The sequence below is a fragment of the Dermacentor albipictus genome, unplaced genomic scaffold (genome assembly GCF_038994185.2).
Source record: "Dermacentor albipictus isolate Rhodes 1998 colony unplaced genomic scaffold, USDA_Dalb.pri_finalv2 scaffold_14, whole genome shotgun sequence".
NCBI lineage: Eukaryota > Metazoa > Arthropoda > Arachnida > Ixodida > Ixodidae > Dermacentor > Dermacentor albipictus.
Genome location: NW_027225568.1, coordinates 8063075 through 8081496, shown reverse-complemented (window position 1 = coordinate 8081496; position 18422 = coordinate 8063075). Strand labels below are relative to the sequence as shown.

At 42.0% G+C, this 18422-nt stretch overlaps 1 long non-coding RNA gene across 1 annotated transcript; it reads right to left on the bottom strand.

The window, feature by feature from the left end:
• Window positions 1-4348: 4348 nt before the first annotated feature.
• LOC135907046 (uncharacterized) lies at window positions 4349-17847 on the bottom strand. Its single transcript, XR_010565875.2, has 4 exons — window positions 17645-17847; window positions 16069-16110; window positions 13562-13766; window positions 4349-10030 (listed from the first exon to the last, which is right to left on the bottom strand). It is a non-coding gene; the product is annotated as an uncharacterized lncRNA (long non-coding RNA).
• Window positions 17848-18422: the final 575 nt, after the last annotated feature.

Sequence of the window (18422 nt, the reverse complement as noted above, 5' to 3'; positions counted from 1 at the left end):
ACTGCAGCGTACTGTTGATGTTTGAGAAACCCGGCCCTTCAGTAAGCTGTTTTCCGGCATCTCATCATTTAATAAACCCCAACAGCAGCTCCGCTTTCTCAAACTCAAAGCCAGCTCTGCCATTGGCACGATCAATAGTGAATGAAAGGGCTTCGAACAAAAAAGAAGGGGTACCGGGAAACTCGACGATAATGTTTATTAGGTCACGGTATAGAAAAGAAAAAGAAAAGAGCTGCCGACAAAGAATCCCAAATAACAAAAAAGTACGACGTTATTATTTCTCCCCTTAATTTGTTTAGAGAGAGACTACCGTGCAAAGACTGCCGACCCTCAACTTTGGGAAGCCTGCTTTCTGCCACAACCTGCGCCGCCTATATGCATTAATGCGCCTATATGTAGAAAATGCACATTTCTGCCGGCACAGGACGTAGCTATAAAAAAACATTATGGGGTTTTACGTGCCAAAACCACTTTATGATTATGAAGTATGACTTAGTGGAAGAATCCGGAAATTCCGACCTCTTGGGGTTCTTTAACGTGTGCCTAAATCTTAGTACAGGAGTGTGTTCGCCCCCATGGAAATGCGGCGATCGTGGGCGGGATTAAACCCCACGACCTCGTGCTCAGCAGCCCAACATTATAGCCACAGAGCAACCACGGCGGGTGCATAGCTATAAACGCGCTCGTCGACTATAGGACTACGACTACGGCGTGAAAAAAAAAAGGTAACAATGAATGCAAAACGGCACGATAGTTTGGAATCCTCTTATTCGACAGCTTCACAAAACTTCCGAAAAAGGCGCAACGTAATCTACGCCCTTCCAAGGACGGATATTGGCGCAGCCATCGCGCTCACGATGCCCACGTGTCAGTAAGCTTACCCTGTCCTCGGCCTCGATCCCATTTCCATCGCCTTTTTGGTGCGTAAACGACCTAGCAGGGACTGTGGCCATCGCCACGAACCCGAACGTTGTTTAGGGATCGACTGTAGTTTGGACTCACTTATTCGCGCGCACGAAACCAACACAAAGGCACCCAACAAAACCGGGGCCGAGACTGCGGTCTGCTTTCGTTTGATGGGCGTAGCAACAGTACCGAGAGACACTGCCGGACGAAGCGGGCGTGGAGAGATCTCGCGCCGCCCGTTGCAATCCACTCCTGCGGGTCATCGCTGGCGCACGTCTTACGGAAGCGCGAGCGCCTGGTGGCTAAGCACACTCGCAAGTGCTGCTTTTGCGGAGGACGTAATTATGTAGATTGGTAAGCGAGCAGGCGCGCGCAGAATCTCGCCTTACACCTGTGTAATAGCAATGTCCGTGTTGCTTGAAATAGGCCACAAGCCACTGCGCCTGTTGCCCGCGGCAGCGAAGCAGCAGTGCGACCCCGTTTTCCGGAGCGCTGGCTAACGTCGAGTGAGAGTGGAAGCGGGCGTCCCTTCACGACAGGAGAGTTGCGAGCGCGGAACATTGAACCGAAAAAAGAACTAGCTATCAGTGTGTGGTTGCAACGAGCCTTAACTGCATCGTCTGAGACAGATAGGTGTCTCATGTCTTTAATGCATATGTAGTTCTTGTAGTGCTTCCATATTTCACAAATTCTCGTTCGGTGAGCGCAATGTCACTCGGCGAAATTCGATCAATTGTTAGCCAGGAATGAGTAAATACGTTATTTATTTAGGAACATAAAAAAGGGAGGGGAGGGGGAACTATAGAATGCTTGAAGTGTTTAGATTGTTGAGTTGAGTTTTAGGCGCATCAAATTCCGGTATATCGCTCGAATTTGCATCCAGACATCGAGCCCGAGCTACCAGCGGTGAAAAAAAGGAGGGTACATATATATCAAAGCTAGTAGCTGCTGCGTAGACCTTGTGCACATGACGAAGTGTTAAATGCAAGCATATCCTTTCCCCTGTTCGCAGCAGTCAAGTTGATCATCTTCACTACTCGCACTATTTGGCCATCCATGCCGCCTAAACTCTGGCTGCCTTCAATGACGCGACATTGGACACAAGGACCACCACTGCAAACCGGTGCTGCAGTCGCTCGTGCGTCGAACTTGGATGACGTGACAGAAAAAAATTGAAAACGTTGCTCAGGGCTTTCTAAGTGTTTTCTAATAAGCTCTTCGCCGAGTATACCAAGTCAAGGCCGGATTTATTCTTGTTCTGGCCAGACTGTTGGTTTAAAATGCAGCGACGAGACAACGTGCACGGAAATGTGAACTGCTCAGGTATTTCTCACGCAGCCTGAACGGTTTCAACGCTTCTCAATTTCATTATCGGTAAGTTAACTTGTCAAAGACTGTCAAAGATTGGCAACGTTCAAGACGCGACTGGGTCATGGTTGGTGATGGTGTTTGCCATAGTGAAAAAAAAAAGCTAATACTTTTACGGGTATTTTTATTAGCAACCTAAATAAAGAGGGCATTTTTACTACATGATAAGAAAGAAGATAATAGCGCGTAAATTTTATCACAGAAGACAGAACCTTGACCAGAATTTTCGAGCTTTTTTTGTTTCTTTTGTTCTCTTTGGGGTCTGCTACGGTAAAAAATGGAAAGCTGCGGCAAGTTTCTTTAAGGTGCACTCGTGCACATTTATTTTTAGTGTACTGGGGTACATGCGAATGAGACACAACTACGCGGCACGATACACTTCTTATGCAATAAATTGCTAGAGGGGCCCACTGATCCCAAAGTCACCCGCCATGGTGGTCTTGTGGGTATGGCGTTGCCCTCAAAACTCGGTTGTGGCGGAAGAGCATTTGTGCGGCATTTTGGGTGCATGTAGGAGAAGGAACATTGTGTGTCCAATTCGCTTATGAGAGCCAAAGCAGTCTTGTCAACTGACGTGATGAGCCGTAAGTGCGCGGCTGCGAAGAAAGTGTACTAAAGAGGTGCAAATGTCCTAATCATCATCATCAGCCTGGTTACGCCCGCCGCAGGGCAAAGCCTCTCCCATACTTCTCCAACTACCCCGGTCATGTAATGATTGTGGCCATGTTGTCCCTGCAAACTTCTTAATCTCATCCGCCCACCTCACTTTCTGCCGCCCCCTGCTACGCTTCCCTTCCCTTGGAATCCAGTCTGTAACCCTTAATGACCATTGGTTATCTTCCCTCTTCATTACATGCCCTGCCCATGCCCATTTCTTTGTCTTAATTTCAACTAAGATGTCATTAACTCGCGTTTGTTCCCTCACCCAATATGCTCTTTTCTTATCCCTTAACGTTATACCTATCATTCTTCTTTCCATGGCTCGTTGCGTCGTCCTCAATTTGAGTAGAACCCTTTTCGTAAGCCTCCAGGTTTCTGCCCCGTAAGTGAGTACTGGTAAAACACAGCTGTTCTACACTTTTCTCGTGAGGGATAATGGCAACCCGCTGTTCATGATCTGAGAATGCCTGCCAAACGCACCTCAGCCCTTTCTTATTCTTCTGATTGTTTCAGTCTCATTATCCGGATCCGCGGTCACTACCTGCCCTAAGTAGATGTATTCCCTTACCACTTCCAGTGCCTCGCTACCTATCGTAAACTGTTGTTCTCTTCCGAGAGTGTTAGGCATTACTTTAGTTTTCTGCAGATTAATTTTTAGGCCCACCCCTTACAAAAAAAATTGTTGAAAGGTTATTGAAATATCATTGGTCAACGTCAACAAATGACCTTGAAAGATCATTGGGGAATTGTTGAAACATCATTGAGGAAATTGTTGACAAGTGTTGATAATTGGCCCGCGACATTTTGTCGAAACATCATTGTGGCCTCTCAATTTGAAAGATCATTGGCATATCGTTGAAACTATGGTCTATTTCACTCTTGAAAGCCCATTGAAGCAGTGTTGAAGATGTCTTGTTTGTCAATGTTGAAAGCCCATTGGGGTACTGTTGAAATGTGTTCTTTGTCAATGTTGAAAGCCCATTGAAGCATTGTTGAAGCTCAAAACTGAAAGCCCATTGAGGTATTGTTGAAATTTGTTGTTTGTCAATGTTGAAAGCTCATTGAAGCATTGTTGAAGCTCAGTATTGAAAGCCCATTGGGGTATTGTTGAAATGTGTTGTTTGTCAATGTTGAAAGCCCATTGAAGCATTGTTGAAGCTCAAAATTGAAAGCCCATGGAGGTATTGTTGAAATGTGTAGTTCGTCAATATTGAAACCCCATGGAAGAATTGTTGCAGATCTGTTGAACATCAACACAAATTACGTTGAAAGCCCTTTATGCCCCACTGGGTATTTAGCAGTTTAAACCTGCACTTACCTTAAAATACTGCTGAGCTATGTTGCACATAATTACCTTTGATGTCACGGTGGTATGTCTGCTGTGAGAGGATAGGGATAAAATTTAAATACAGGCATTTTGTACCGCAGGCCTCTGTCACCCTGGGCTCAAAAGCATGCTCCTAGATTGCCTGTAATAAACCATATTGTAAAACTGCTAGCAGTACTGTTATGTCACTTTTTTGAATTGTCAGAGTGAATGGTCCTCCGAAAAATCAAGAGTGCTGAACTGATGCAGACAAAAACCATTTTTCTAGGTGAACTGTTTATTTGTAACCACACATCTGTGTAAATGTACAACCATTTGTAGTTTGAGATCAGAAACTTCTTAAAAACTATCGCACAGTACAAACTTCCTGCAGCTTGACACCATAACAAAATTGAATACTGAAGATGTAGTCAGTGTGGCTCTCAAGTAAAACACATTTACCAAAAGAAATAAATTTTAAAAAATAAATGCCTAAATAAATAAATGTACAAGCAGACTGACATGACTGTAAATAAGAACACTAAAAAAAGGTACTTGCTTTCTCTATTAGGTAGCCAGTGGTACTATAACCATGGCACAATTTGCTTGTGCCCACAGCACTCAACTGAGACCTGATATGCAGGGTGGTTATCTTTAAGTTTCACGGAACTTATTGAAGACTGTTGCAGCTAACATAATTCTAGATACAGAGTGCCAAACATTACTTGCATGAGAAACAAGACACCATAGTCAGCTGATTAACAAAAACTCAGTTCCTAATAAAGTTTTTACGAATTGTAGCCGGTAATTTTACAAGGTGTATGCACTTAGAATGAATTTCCAGAATGACACTAGTAACGAGACACATGCCATCAAACTGGCTGTATAAATGCACTGCTGTAGCACTTACTTTTTTTAACAAAACGCACTGTTATGCATCGAAGCACAAAAGTAACCGGAATGCCCATGTATTTCTCTCACATTTATGGGAAAATTTCGAAACTGGTGTCACCTTAGAAATTAATTTCAAGTGAATGTCTTGAAAACTCACTGGCTACAATTTGCAAACTGAAATATGTGCTGTGATGTTATAAGTGAATTAATAAATTTATGACAATCAGTTTAATGTTTTCATTTCTTGTGCTAGTAATGTCCACCTCTGAATAATCCAGCTCAAGAACAAGAAATATGCTACCTGGCAGACAACTTAAATATCTGTAAAACTGAAAAAGGATCACTGTACAATCCTTATATGTTGCTTGAATGGTGTGCGCCAATTTCAGTAAACCTTACATACTTTTGAAACATGGCAATCACAATAAGTGATGCTTATGGGAGCAGTTTATTATGCTGCATTGCTGTTGCATGATCCAGTTGTGTTTTCTGCATGATACCGTTCCTGCACAGGTAATTCCATATCAAGCGACTTATTCATATTAACTGCTTCAGATTTTCATATGAAATAAAGACAGCTATTAGAGATGTGCTGGAATACAGCAAAGTTGCTCCTTGTGAGAGTTCCATTTCAATTTTATTCGCTGCCACAAAAAATAACGAAAGAATTCAGAAGATATGGTTTTATGTAAACATGAAAGGCACATCATCGCCATTACTGGAGATGTTTCGTTGCATATTAAATTTAAGCCGACTTATACCTATTAATTTTACTCATGTATTTTAGATAGCAATAAGCCATTTTTACAAAGTTATGTAAAATGCCGTTTTTACTGAACTCTAAAAATGGCACAGATGCACTTGCAGGCACGCGATTTCATGCCGAATTGACAAGCATTTTTTTTGATACCGCACATATATCTGAAACATTGCCATATGTTTACTAGAGTTCGAAGCTCGTTACCCACTTTTATTTATTTTTGCCAGATATTTTGTAGCATTTTAGGTGACGGTTTAGTTTTCCTGTTCAGCTGAGCTAGAGGACATCAAATGTCCTCTAGCTTTTCATTTTTTTTTCAAATGCTTCAAATACTTTTTTTTCAAATGCACATTGTATTGATCGAGGCCTTCAAATGGTGTGCGTGGAAATACGGTGAAGTGATGAAACTGCCAAAATAGCCAATTTTTCAAATATTTGAATACTTCAATTGCTTTTGGCATTGGCAAAAATGAGTCAAATTGCAATCCGTTAGTTTTTTTTTTTCGTTAGAAAATATTCACAGGACAGAAATTAAATACAGAATGGTAGCCCAGCTGACATAGTATAGCAGAAAAATATATGAAGCTCTGAAGGTTCAGCTGATTGCCTGTAAAAAAAATTCTAATCTTTTGCAAGAAGCTTCATGTTAAAGGAAAAAACAGCCTTCGTAGTTGGCGAAAAAATGTTATACATTATTGGATAGCTCTACATGTCTGCTATGCATGTGTGTTTTTAAATGCAAGAAATTCTTTTTTGAAATTTTGTCAGCACCGACTTTTCTCTAAGGTGCGCACAGCTTGCTGGCCGGGAATGCAGACGACAAAGCCGGCTTCGTATGCAACACAGATGACAAAGAAGCGGTGTTAGGGTCTGCATATTATTGCCAAGGGACACATGCTCCAACGCAACGAGGCTTGTGTTTGGTGTGGGCCAGGCAAACCATACAGCCATTGCACATAAAATATCATTACGAGGTCTGTTAGAAGAGTATCCGACCTTTGGCTGAAGAAAAAAAACTGGCATAACTGAAGCGTTGGAAACTTAATCACCCTCAAAGTAGTCTCCTTGGGAATCCCGCCACTTCTCCCAGCGGTGCTGCCATTGTTAGAAGCATTCCGAGAAGGCCTCTTTCCAAATGGACTTTAGCTCAGCTGTTGTTGCAGCCATAATGTCTTCTATTGTCTGAAATCACGCTTGCTTCAATGGCCCCTTGATTTTGGGAAACAGCCAGAAGTTGCAGGCCGCCATATCAGGAGAGCAAGGGGCCTATCGAACTACAGGAGTCTGGTTTTTCGTCAAAAAAGTCTGAATCAAGTGCGACAAAAACATTGTCGTGATGGATGTGCCAATTTCCTGTTGACAACCTCGGTATCTTGCTCCATACAGCATCACATAGGCCATGGAGGACATCCCTGTAGTAGTCTTTAGTGATTGTTTGACCCTGTGGTGTGTATTCGTGGTGTACCACACTGCGGGAGTCAAAGAAAGCAGTCAGCAACACTTTGACGTTGCTGCACACTTAGCAGTCTTTGGTTGGCGACGTGGAATGCTTCCACTGTAACGACTGGGATTTGGTTTCTGGGTCGTAAACATACACCCAAGACTTGTCACAAGTGATTATGGTGTGGAATGCTTCCACTGTAACGACTGGGATTTGGTTTCCGGGTCGTAAACATACACCCAAGACTTGTCACAAGTGATTATGGTGTGGAACGCTTGCACTGTAACAACTGGGATTTGGTTTCCAGGTCGTAAACATACACCCAAGACTTGTCACTAGTGATTATGGTGTTCATGAAGTTGGGGTCACTGTTTGTGGAATCCAGCATGTCTGTGAGACTTCAACACGAAGTTGCTTTTGCTCCACCATGAGCAGCTTGGGAACGAATTTCGGCGCAACTCTCTTGGCCAAATCTTCGGTGATAATGGAATGTGGATAAAATGTGCTGATGCCCACCTCTTCCGCAATTTCTTGGATAGTTACACTACGGTCCCGCATCACCACGGGGTTCACTTCGGCAATGACCTGGTCATTTCGGCATGTTGATGGCCGACTGGAGCGTGGCTCGCTCTCCACCGATGTGTGGCCGTCTTTATACTGGTTGTACCACTCCTTAATCTGTGTGCTGCTCATAGCATAGTCACCGAAAGCAGTCTGAATCTTCCGGATGGTTTCCACTTGGCTGTCGCCCAGTTTCTGGCAAAATTTGATGCAGTAGCACTGCTCCAGTCGCTCTGCCATTTTCCTTGCAATAAAAAACCGACGAGAGCACTGTACTACCTCATTCAAATGCTGCGTCTCAGCAATTCACGATATTGGCAGGTGGGAAAAAATTCGTGCATGCGCACAAAGGTTCAAGGGCGGCTGATGAAAACGTGCTTGTTTCATATTCATCAGGTGTTCGCAAAAAAAAAGGTCGAATACTTTTCTAACAGACCTCGTACGTAATAAATATGTGAGGGAATCCTGCAGTGCTAAAAGATATGTTCCATGCAGTTTAGAAAAAGAAATATCAGCTATTATTTAGACAGTAAATCCAGAAAGAGCACTGATATTGTTCATACAAAGCATCTTAAAGGGCCTGTCGCATTGCAATGCAACAAAGAGGGAGCAGGACACTTTGTACCCTGCTCCCTGAAGCCCAATGATGATGAAAGTAGAAAACACCTTCATAATTCAGACTGAAAACCTACATGAGTATGAACAAATTCTTGTGGTGTTGTTTGCTACCACTGTTTCAGAGCTGGAACATGCTCATCTATAAAAGTCATATGTGCCATGTTCAGTCTGATGTGGTCAGACACCATTGGCGACCACTTTTTGCGTTCATGTTAAAAAAATACGAGTTGAGACTGCAGCTGCAGCGCTTGATGTCACCTGCTTTCGTAATGATAAAAAAGGCAGTCAGTTTGTTGAGTAGTTCTTGTGGCTAATATATTAACAACCTTTCCTTCCTAGATGACATGGCTTCATATATTTATGCTGTATGTGTGATCCACAAATGAACATTATAAAAAATAATTTATCACACTTAAAGAATAATAACTTTTTGTTACTTGTCACATGCATAGCAGACATGTACGGCTGTGTAGTGATGGGTGACACATTTTTGTGCCAACCACCAAAGCTAATTTTTTACCTTCAACACGAAGCTTGCAAAAAATTTCAACTTTAGTTTTTTTAGCTGATCAACTGAACCTCCAAGGCTTGAAATATTTTGCAGCTATACCAAGTCAACCAGTCTGATTTTATATTCATTTTGTGCCTTCTGTATTTCCCTACGTTAGAAGAAAATTCAAACTTTGCAAATTTTGGCAGTCACCACTTCAGTCTCTTGACATGAACACCATCTGAATATCTGGATCATACAATTTCCCTTTCAGAAGAAACGTGTATCAGTGGCTTCTAGCTTAGCTGGGCACGAACAATAAATTTTTGCCAAAATTCAAAAAAATTTTTGTGAAGGAAAATAAATGGGGAGCAAGAGTTCGGAGCTTCAATTATATCTGTGATGGCAAAAAAAAAACGCTGGTTGGTTGCCCTGGAATGACTTAAGAGTATGTATGAAAGCAAATTTTCTCGAACATTTTCTCGCTGTACCTACTCAAAATCAAGCAAACTTGAAATGGTTTGCCATAATGGAACAGTTCTTGAGAAAATTGTTGGGTGGTTTGGCATGAAATGACTTGAGATACTTAAAAAATATATTAATAAGGAAACACTATCCTTACTGGAACCATATCAAAAACTAACATAAAAATGTAGTGAACTATAACAAAGCACAGCACTTGTATTCTGGATTGAGCAATCCAATGTGGGCTTCTCAGGAGACTAGCATAATTAACATAAATACCTAATATTAACATGAAAATGTCAAGCCATAGAAAGGCACAACATTTGTATGCTCATTTGAGAAATCCAAATTGGGTCCTTCAGGAGACTAACATAAAACATAAGAATGTCGAGAGTTACAAGAGCACAACACTTGTGTTTTGGTTTGAGCTGTCCAACTTGGGCTCTTCAGAGGTGAAGGGGCAGGGGCAGTTGCTTCAGGGGCAGGGTCCCATGCGAGAAGCGAGGCCAGAGTTCTTTACATAGGGCATGTTGGTACCAGGAAATTTGCGACACGTGAAACCTGCAAAAACAAGCCAGAACAAGTTTTAAAAAGCAACTTCCACATGCAAAAGAATGGCATGCAATATGCCCTCGTTATAATGAAATTGATTTATGTATTTGTGTTGCTTTATTCCAATTTTCCACGGGTACAGCTTTACAGCATGACCATTTAAATTTATTTAGTGTGGCACAGGACTCCACTAAGTGTCAAATGCAGGAAAGGGCAAAGAGGAACAAAACACTGTAGCAATATAACTTTATGAATATCTTCAATGTCAAAGATGTGAACTTCGCTTGCTGAGAAACAAAATGGTGAAAAAAATTCATGTCGTTCATAAATAAACCTGAACTGACAACTAAAATTATTTCTTGTAACTTCATAATTAAAATGTGCAGCACTTCACTGCTTTTCCATGCTCCAAATACAATAGTGTCATGTCACTAGAATTGAGTGTAGCTTCATTTGATGTTAGGTTTCCTGAGTTCACATGCAATCGGAACGTACTTCTCGCCTTACAATGACTTAGGACTTTCTACATTAAAGAAGACACTGCTTACAGCGAAGTATGTTTTCTGCCTCAACGACTGAATTACTGTTATAATGAGGATTCCGTGTAGTTGTGCACCAAGCTGCTTAGCATGACACATGCAGAATGTGACAGATACGAAGAAATGCTGTCTTTTAAGAGCCATATGCCATAGGACTGACTTCTTTAACCCTTTTAGAGTTCACTGCCATACATCTGTGGCTGTGACGGAACATTCTGAAAAAAATTGCCTTTTCAGAACAAAGTGTTGCCTAGCATCCCACTGGAGGTGCTGCAACCTTCTGAGACTTCTAGAAAATATTCTTATAGTGCTGTCGCTCCTTGGGTTTCTCCCAAACTGATTTTTCACTTAGCTCCTTGGTGTCTGTCATTGCACTAATTTGGGAGTGTTGCCACAAGTTTTTGTAAGTTTCATTACACAAAAAACTACGCTGCTTTATCCTGCATAAAAAATAAAACATGTAAAACTGCAAATACTGAAATGGTATTGCCACTTTATTGTTATTTAAAAACATTATTTACCAGTTTATTTTCTCGGAAAGTCGACCTGAAGAACTTAAATCTGCAATAAAAATATTAAGGATGCGCGAAAAGTTATTTCTGAGACTGAACCGAATAATGCCAGAAGCAAATCAATTATTGGATAGCTTCTGAATAATGAACAGCTGATATCACAATTAATGTAAGATGAGGTTCACATACTAGTATTCTTAAAGTTAGCAAGTTTTTGTCATTGTTATGTTATGAAGAGCTGTTTATTAAAAGCACAAATGGAGCAGCAAAAAGTTTCTTCACATGCACAGGACTCTTCAGTAAGCATAAATGATTGCTGTACAGCCTCTAAAGTACAGCTACTTTAGTAACCTAGCCTGGTCTGCTATTCTTACAAGTTCTTACGTTTTATGTCTATACTATGTTATTGGAGGTGAAAATTTACCGTACTTTGGCTCAAATTTCATGTTTTATTGGTGTTTCAAAATATTAGAATAATACCCCTGTCACACTGGGAGTTTTAATGTCATTCGAATCGAATGGCATTCGATGCAACGAATGTCATTCGCCCCCCGGAGCTGCTACACTCGAAAAATTAATGTCATTCGGTGGCGATATCAATGGCGATGATTCCGAAAAAAACGTCGCAACTAAAGTAGAACGAGGCAGGTTTAAAGTGCTTGCATAAGCATTCCATAACTTTAAATATATTTTTGGAACGTCACTTCACTGAAAAAAAAAATATTTTAGTAATGCGTATAAAAAAAAGTTGTTCTATTTCAGACTATGTGGCCACTATAAGCCAAAACAAGGCTTAGCCACCTGAGTAGCCGATAAATTGAAAACAAGCAAAATGGCTGACATGTCGACGCTGGACGACGACGCTAAGTTGCAGGAGGTGAAGCGATAAGTTGCTGCGTACTTTGCATTACGAGCAAGGCGTAATAATCAGAGGAAGCGATTAGACGTTCTATGACCGATGAGCAGAGTGGCGGCGGCATGGACGGCGGCCAGACGCTACTGAGCTGGAGAGTAACAACATTTTGCGACAGCCTGCCGCACAAATTTTGTCTCTTTAGAGTAACAAGTCCATTAAAACACGCAAACGTTATTGTTTCTATACGAGTACGGTTTTCAATTTGCAAATACTGTGTCCTGTTTTGCTTTGTTTCTGGGGTTGAGAGTACACATTCGCTCCGAGTGCGAAGCCGAATGAGTTTCTCGAACTCATTCGATTGCCGAAGTCATTCGGTGCTAATGACATTAAATATCGCTGTGTAGCAACCGGAAAATGTCATTCGATGCTAATGCCATTCGGTTCGAATGACATTAAAACTCCCAGTGTGACAGGGGTATAATACTCACATTTACAAATAGTGACCATTCAAAGACTAAATTGAATAGGACACTATTCAATTCGAAAGTTTTGAGTATGTGCACACCACAAAAGATATATAACTCCTAAATTAGAGGCATATTTCTCCCCAAAATGTGATCCTCAACGGGCTAAACAAGAGCGACAGAAAAGCCCATTCATCTTTTTGATAAATTTAAGCCCATAATCTACTTGGCAATGGTTCATAACCCTGTTATAACCCTGTTAACAGGTAGGTGAAGTAAGGAAGCAGGAAACAATTCTAATAATTTCAGAATGGGAGTAGTGGACATGTCCGATGGTCTGTAAGAAGCTTTATACATTAGGCCCCAAGAGCCTATTCTCCATTTATTGAAGTATATGGGGAAAAGCCACATATTTTTTTCATATCTTAGAATGCAAAGTGATAAAGTGCATGTTAATAAATACGAGTCATAGGTTAGGTGCTTAGAATAAGTAAGCATCCACTAAACGTAGTACTGTTGACAGTGAAGCTGGCAACTCTGTCCCTGTTGTTTCTTTGATTGAAACTACCAAAAGAAAATTGCCACACCACTCAGGTTCCCTCTGCTGAAAGGTTTCTGTGTCGGATCACAGGGACCTCCTTCAAGATAGGAGCAACTTTGATTTGATGTGGTCTGTTAAAATTGGTGAAACTACTGTTTCACATCTCAGAACATGGAGAGCTGTTTTGATTTCTATTTGGTGAACGTGCTCCTGCTCGAGCTGAGCAGTAACCACACTTGAGCATAGTTTCTCCACAATTCGTGTATTAGAATAACACTTTCAGGCTACTTAACCATGTCCTCCATGCCAAAAGATTTGGAGCGTGCTTCACAGACAACTATTCCTTGCAATGACAGCCAAGTAGCACTGCTAATGCACAAATGCAGCTCATTTTATTTGGTGGAGATGTTAAAACTTTCAGCAGTGAAGGCAGCTTTTAAATTTTAGAAGCATTTGAGTATGGCGGCATTAGGCATATGAACAGTCATTCCAAATGGTAGGCTATTGTAGCACACAACTGCACACACGGGCTACATGAAAGTCGTTTGTTATGCCAATGGCAAGTTCATAATTTTAGAAAAAAAATGTGAATGTAAAAATGCAACCGGAAAGGATATATGGTACTTGCCTATAACAGCACTGACCCTGATGGGGTCAAGAGCCTCTGTTGCCTCTTGGTGTTATTTCCAAAGCCCAAATGGCCCATGAGCTCCTCCTCTGTGAACACATGGTGAAGCAAGGCCCTTGCAAACTTTCCTGGTCCACCATGGCAGGCCATAGTAAGCTGGGCCAGGATAACCTTCTGAATGTGCACTCTTACAGCCTATGTGAACCTGCATGTTTAAGTAAATGTTAGCAAAACAGTTTTAAGCCTTTCAAGTACATTCACACAACAGCCCAACTGCAAATAAATTACAAAAGTACCTGTTGCAAATCTAGAACGCTAAACTTGACTTCTTACAAGCTTCTGATGCTGTCTGGATGCCACGTTTCAAAAAAACAATCCAGCACAAAGAAGAATAATAAACCAAAGTATCCAAACATCTATTACTTGAAAAAGGGGAGTACCAGCGAAACACAAATGACACGCACACAAGGAAACGGCATTAGACATGGACGGACATTGGGACGGACCAGCGTTCGTCCCTGTCTAACGCCTTTTCCATGTGTGCGCGTCCTTTGTTTTGCTGATACCCCCCCTTATCAAGTTCATCATGCACCAACTGGCCCAAGAGCTTGCGTTAATGCACATCTAGTACTATTTATTGTGATTACCATTCTTGGTATACTTCATATTTTCAGGTGTTTGTCTCGATTGTCCCATCCATTTGTGCGAATATGTAGCCCATGGTCTAATGGGGAGATTGGGCTGCTATGTTTAGGGAAGAGTTCAATATCAACCGTTGGAACAGCTTAGGTGACTGGGTATGCGACCCTGGGCATATGCCACTTTTCAATGAATTTCTTTCACGCTATCTTGAGCATATGCTACTGCTTGTGTTGGCAAGCAGCATTAGGAGCTCGAAGTGGGACATGATTGTCGATCATTACTAAGATTACCACTACACATCACGTTCACTTGCTGTGCTCCAGAAGTAATGCGAGATTCCACTCCACTGTATGAAATGTACATAAGCCGCAAGGACAGTAAATTAAATTAAATCTCAATTAAATTAATCTACTCGCAACGCACAGGCTGCACAAGATCACGGAGTGAACTCAGAAGTTTGTGGACAGTCAGTTGATGTCCATGTCAGGGACCTCTAGGGCGAATCGGTCATTTCCTCGATGTGCATCATCATGCCGTCACACATTGTATTACAATTCTGTCTCGTTGTACCACTAATAGTCATCACGTATCACAGAATTCAAAATATAAATAGACACTTATATCTACTGTTTATTTAATCTTTACGGAAAATACTTTGAGCATGAGTTTTTGCAGAGATCATGAATTCTACCGCTTAAAGGAGCACTAAAGTAAAATTAAATTAATTAAATTTCGGCGTTTTAAGTGCCAAAACGACAATCTGATGTTTAAGCTTGTTTCACATGCAAGCGATTCAGCGAATGGAGCGACCAGCGGCGCGGCACTGCGAAGCTTTTCGCGAAGTTTCGTTCACATGCATTGCCGCCGCGCATTTTCCGCTGCTGCGAATAGCAATGTTGCTGGCAACCCAAGTTGTAAAATACTTGAAATCCACGATGTGACAATGAGATGTTAGCACAAAGATTTTGCAGCGATACTCAGAAAATTGAACGTTGAGCTTTATTTTCTCTAATAATCAAGCAATTACCAAGAAATTTACAGAAATAGATATTTAAAATGATGCTTTATTTTAAATTAATTTAGGGTGTCATTAGTGTCCCCTTAATACAAAACAAGGAATGCACTTAGCTGCGTAATAGGTTAACATGCATCACTGGTTCTCATTAAGGTAGGATTATCAGTATAGCAATGGGCATGCACTGGCTGCTCCAGAGGGGAGCCCTGCCACTTCCCCTCAACCTCCCAATTTCCAATTTTTTTTATGAGCAGTGATGCAATTTCTGTATCCTAACGAGGCATAATGCCAAGGAGATTCATGCTATGCTGGCTAAAGTATGTGGTGACCGGCACTTCACACCGTCCAGCTCAGCATCAATCGTTTTGGAATTTGGCCCTTGAAATGCAGAAAGCCCTGATCACTGCTCGTTCTTCACCCAACTTTCTCAAAGGGTGCTGCTGTTCTGGTTTGATACCTCTAGCAGTGCACTGCTGCATGACATAGGTCGTACCTTCGTTCTGGTAAAACTAGAAAGATGTGCACTCACGTAGACCACTAATGTCCACACTAAGTTTCTGAACGCCCCTCTCATATCAGGCATATACCCTGAAGAAGGCACATTCTATCTTTAATATGTTCACAAGTGACATTGAAATTCACTCCCAGTCCCGGTGCAGTTGCAGTCTTTCAGCTGAGTGCTTAAAGGCACTGTCTCCTAATGAAGGCACTCTGCACCAATTGATCACTGGAGCAAATGCCTTGCAGTTGCATCAGCAATGTTGTTTTTTCTGCTTCCTGCAATACATTTTCACTGCATCACTGTATTTGATCATGGTGACGCTACAGAATGGATGGCCAAAGAATTCACCTTTAGCATTCCAGCTTGGGTGTCTCTTAGCTCATTTTGAATCTGAAAAAGGTGTCAGTATTAAAATGTGAAGCCATGATGCAGCAAAAGCAACAATCAAAAGAGCTACATGGACCATTAGGCTGACATAAATGGACGGATACAAATGACTAGTCATTGAATACACTAAAGTGTGGCCGCTCTTGCCAATGGAAGTGTGAGCTTGTCAAATAATTTATTTCACATCCCTCTATTATTTTAAAAATTATTTCCATGCATCTACTGAACTGTTATGGCCACATATTAAAGGCAGCTCCTTCATATAAAACCAGAGTGTTGCATTCTTTTACTCCCCGTCTACCTGATGCTACTGAAGTTTTGCTTACTCTCAAAGAAAGAATTTCACAGAACTGCTCTTTCGACAATGCATTATTCCAAGCTTGCAAAGCGTTGTCATTTAGTTCACAACTATGCGCTCCCCTTTCAATCTGTTCACTCTTTTGTGCTCGGATTCAAAGCAAAAATAGCTTTTCGACATAACTAGCTACTTCTATGGTCACAAGAAACAATGCTAATTATTGATGTTTATGTTGCCGATAACGTATACATGCCGCCTCGAAACACAGTGGGACGACAAGGCAGATATGCCAGGCATCTCGTTCCTTTACTGATTTTAAAATTTTGTTAAATCAATCACTTACTGAAGTGCGAAAAGCTGCAATTTCTCGAAATTACATTATTTTGAATGTTCTAGGACCTGGAGTGCCATGAAATCTGCCTTTCCGTGAATGCTAAGAGCGCCTACGCGAAGCCGTTTGGGCGAAGCACTCGATGGCGTCGAACGAAGATGAAAACAGAAAGCTGAATGCGCGCGAACTGGTGGAAAACAAAACACACGCGGTTGGCAAGGCGTATAACTCGATGATTTCGCAGCAATCTGTGGCATCCCCCTCTATTGTATCTCACGTATCGCATAGAATCACATGTACACCCTTCAAATTCTTTATTATTATTGCGCGACAGCCTCCTGTGTTTTCCGATAGCGCGAACATCGGCCGCACGGCGTGTCTGATAGTGACGTTGAAGCACCGCGGAGTCACTCGATCCTGAAGGAAACAGCGCAACAGAATACATTTTCGCTGATCCCACCGCCCCCCCCCCCCCCCCCTCCGTTGCTACAGCTCACTCATACGCCTTGTACTAGCGTGGCGCAAACGAAATACCTTCCGATTACAGTACAGATCGGATGGTTTCACGTCGCATTGTTTCGCGCTCATTAATAAGGCTAACTCAATCGGTGCTCGAACACCGTATCAGAAATCATGGCGTACAACATGCCCTGTTTTAGCTGGCACCACATAGCTGCCTTACGTCACCACAAGCAGAGTGCAAAGTTAAACCAGGACAAAGCTCCATGTTATATACCACGAATCTAGTGCTGTACAACCAATTCTGGCAGCGGAAGGATAGTACTAGGAATGAAAACTAGAAAAGAGGCGCGCGGAAGACACGCACAAGCGCTGAAATAATTCCCGCGCTTCCGTTCACCGCGTCGATCGCAATGCACAAACAAGGGAAATTCGAAACACTCACTCACCGTTAATGTCGCCGAGTCGGAGGCGATCATGGCGATCTTCGAGGCAACAAGCCCATAAAAAGCGAGCAACACGCAGGAATATTCCAAAGATGTCACAGCGAAGCACACAAAGAACGCAGAACAGCAGGAAGCTTTCAAGCGAACAGCGTACACGAACTCGCCGGAATGCTCCAAGCATCAACACCGCAAACGCGCAATCATACATGTACACTCATACAAATACACGCTTATATTATCATAAATTGTACTATTTGATAACAAATTCTGTGATGTCATGTTATTACAGAACAATTGTTGCGCTTTGCATGTGTATGAAAGTTTTTTGCTTCACTTCTTTGATGAACTACTTTCTTTAGCGCAGTAACGCGGTGCACCGGCCGGAGCTAATGGAGTGCGCGGGAAAAGGCGCCAAATTCAAACGTCGCAAACGCCGTGCTAATTCTTGCGCGCACAGTTTTCGTCGTTTGGATTTTTTAGAAGAAGTAATGCGTGCCGCAACCATGCGAATTGAACTATTCACCACAAAAGTACAGAAACGTTGCTATTTGTGCTTCTTATTTCGACGTCATGGCAAACTGCAGGCGGTCTGTCGTCCCATTCTTTAAACATTTGTGCGTGTGCCTCTGCGCTGTGCGAGTTGTCACCGAGAACGTATAGCAGCGCAGATTGTGCTTGTTGGCCGAGCACATTCCCAACACATTCGCCAGCACTCCGTCTAGGTCACAGAAAAGAATTTGGCCTCCATGTGAAATATGAGCACCATGTTGTACATATCCGC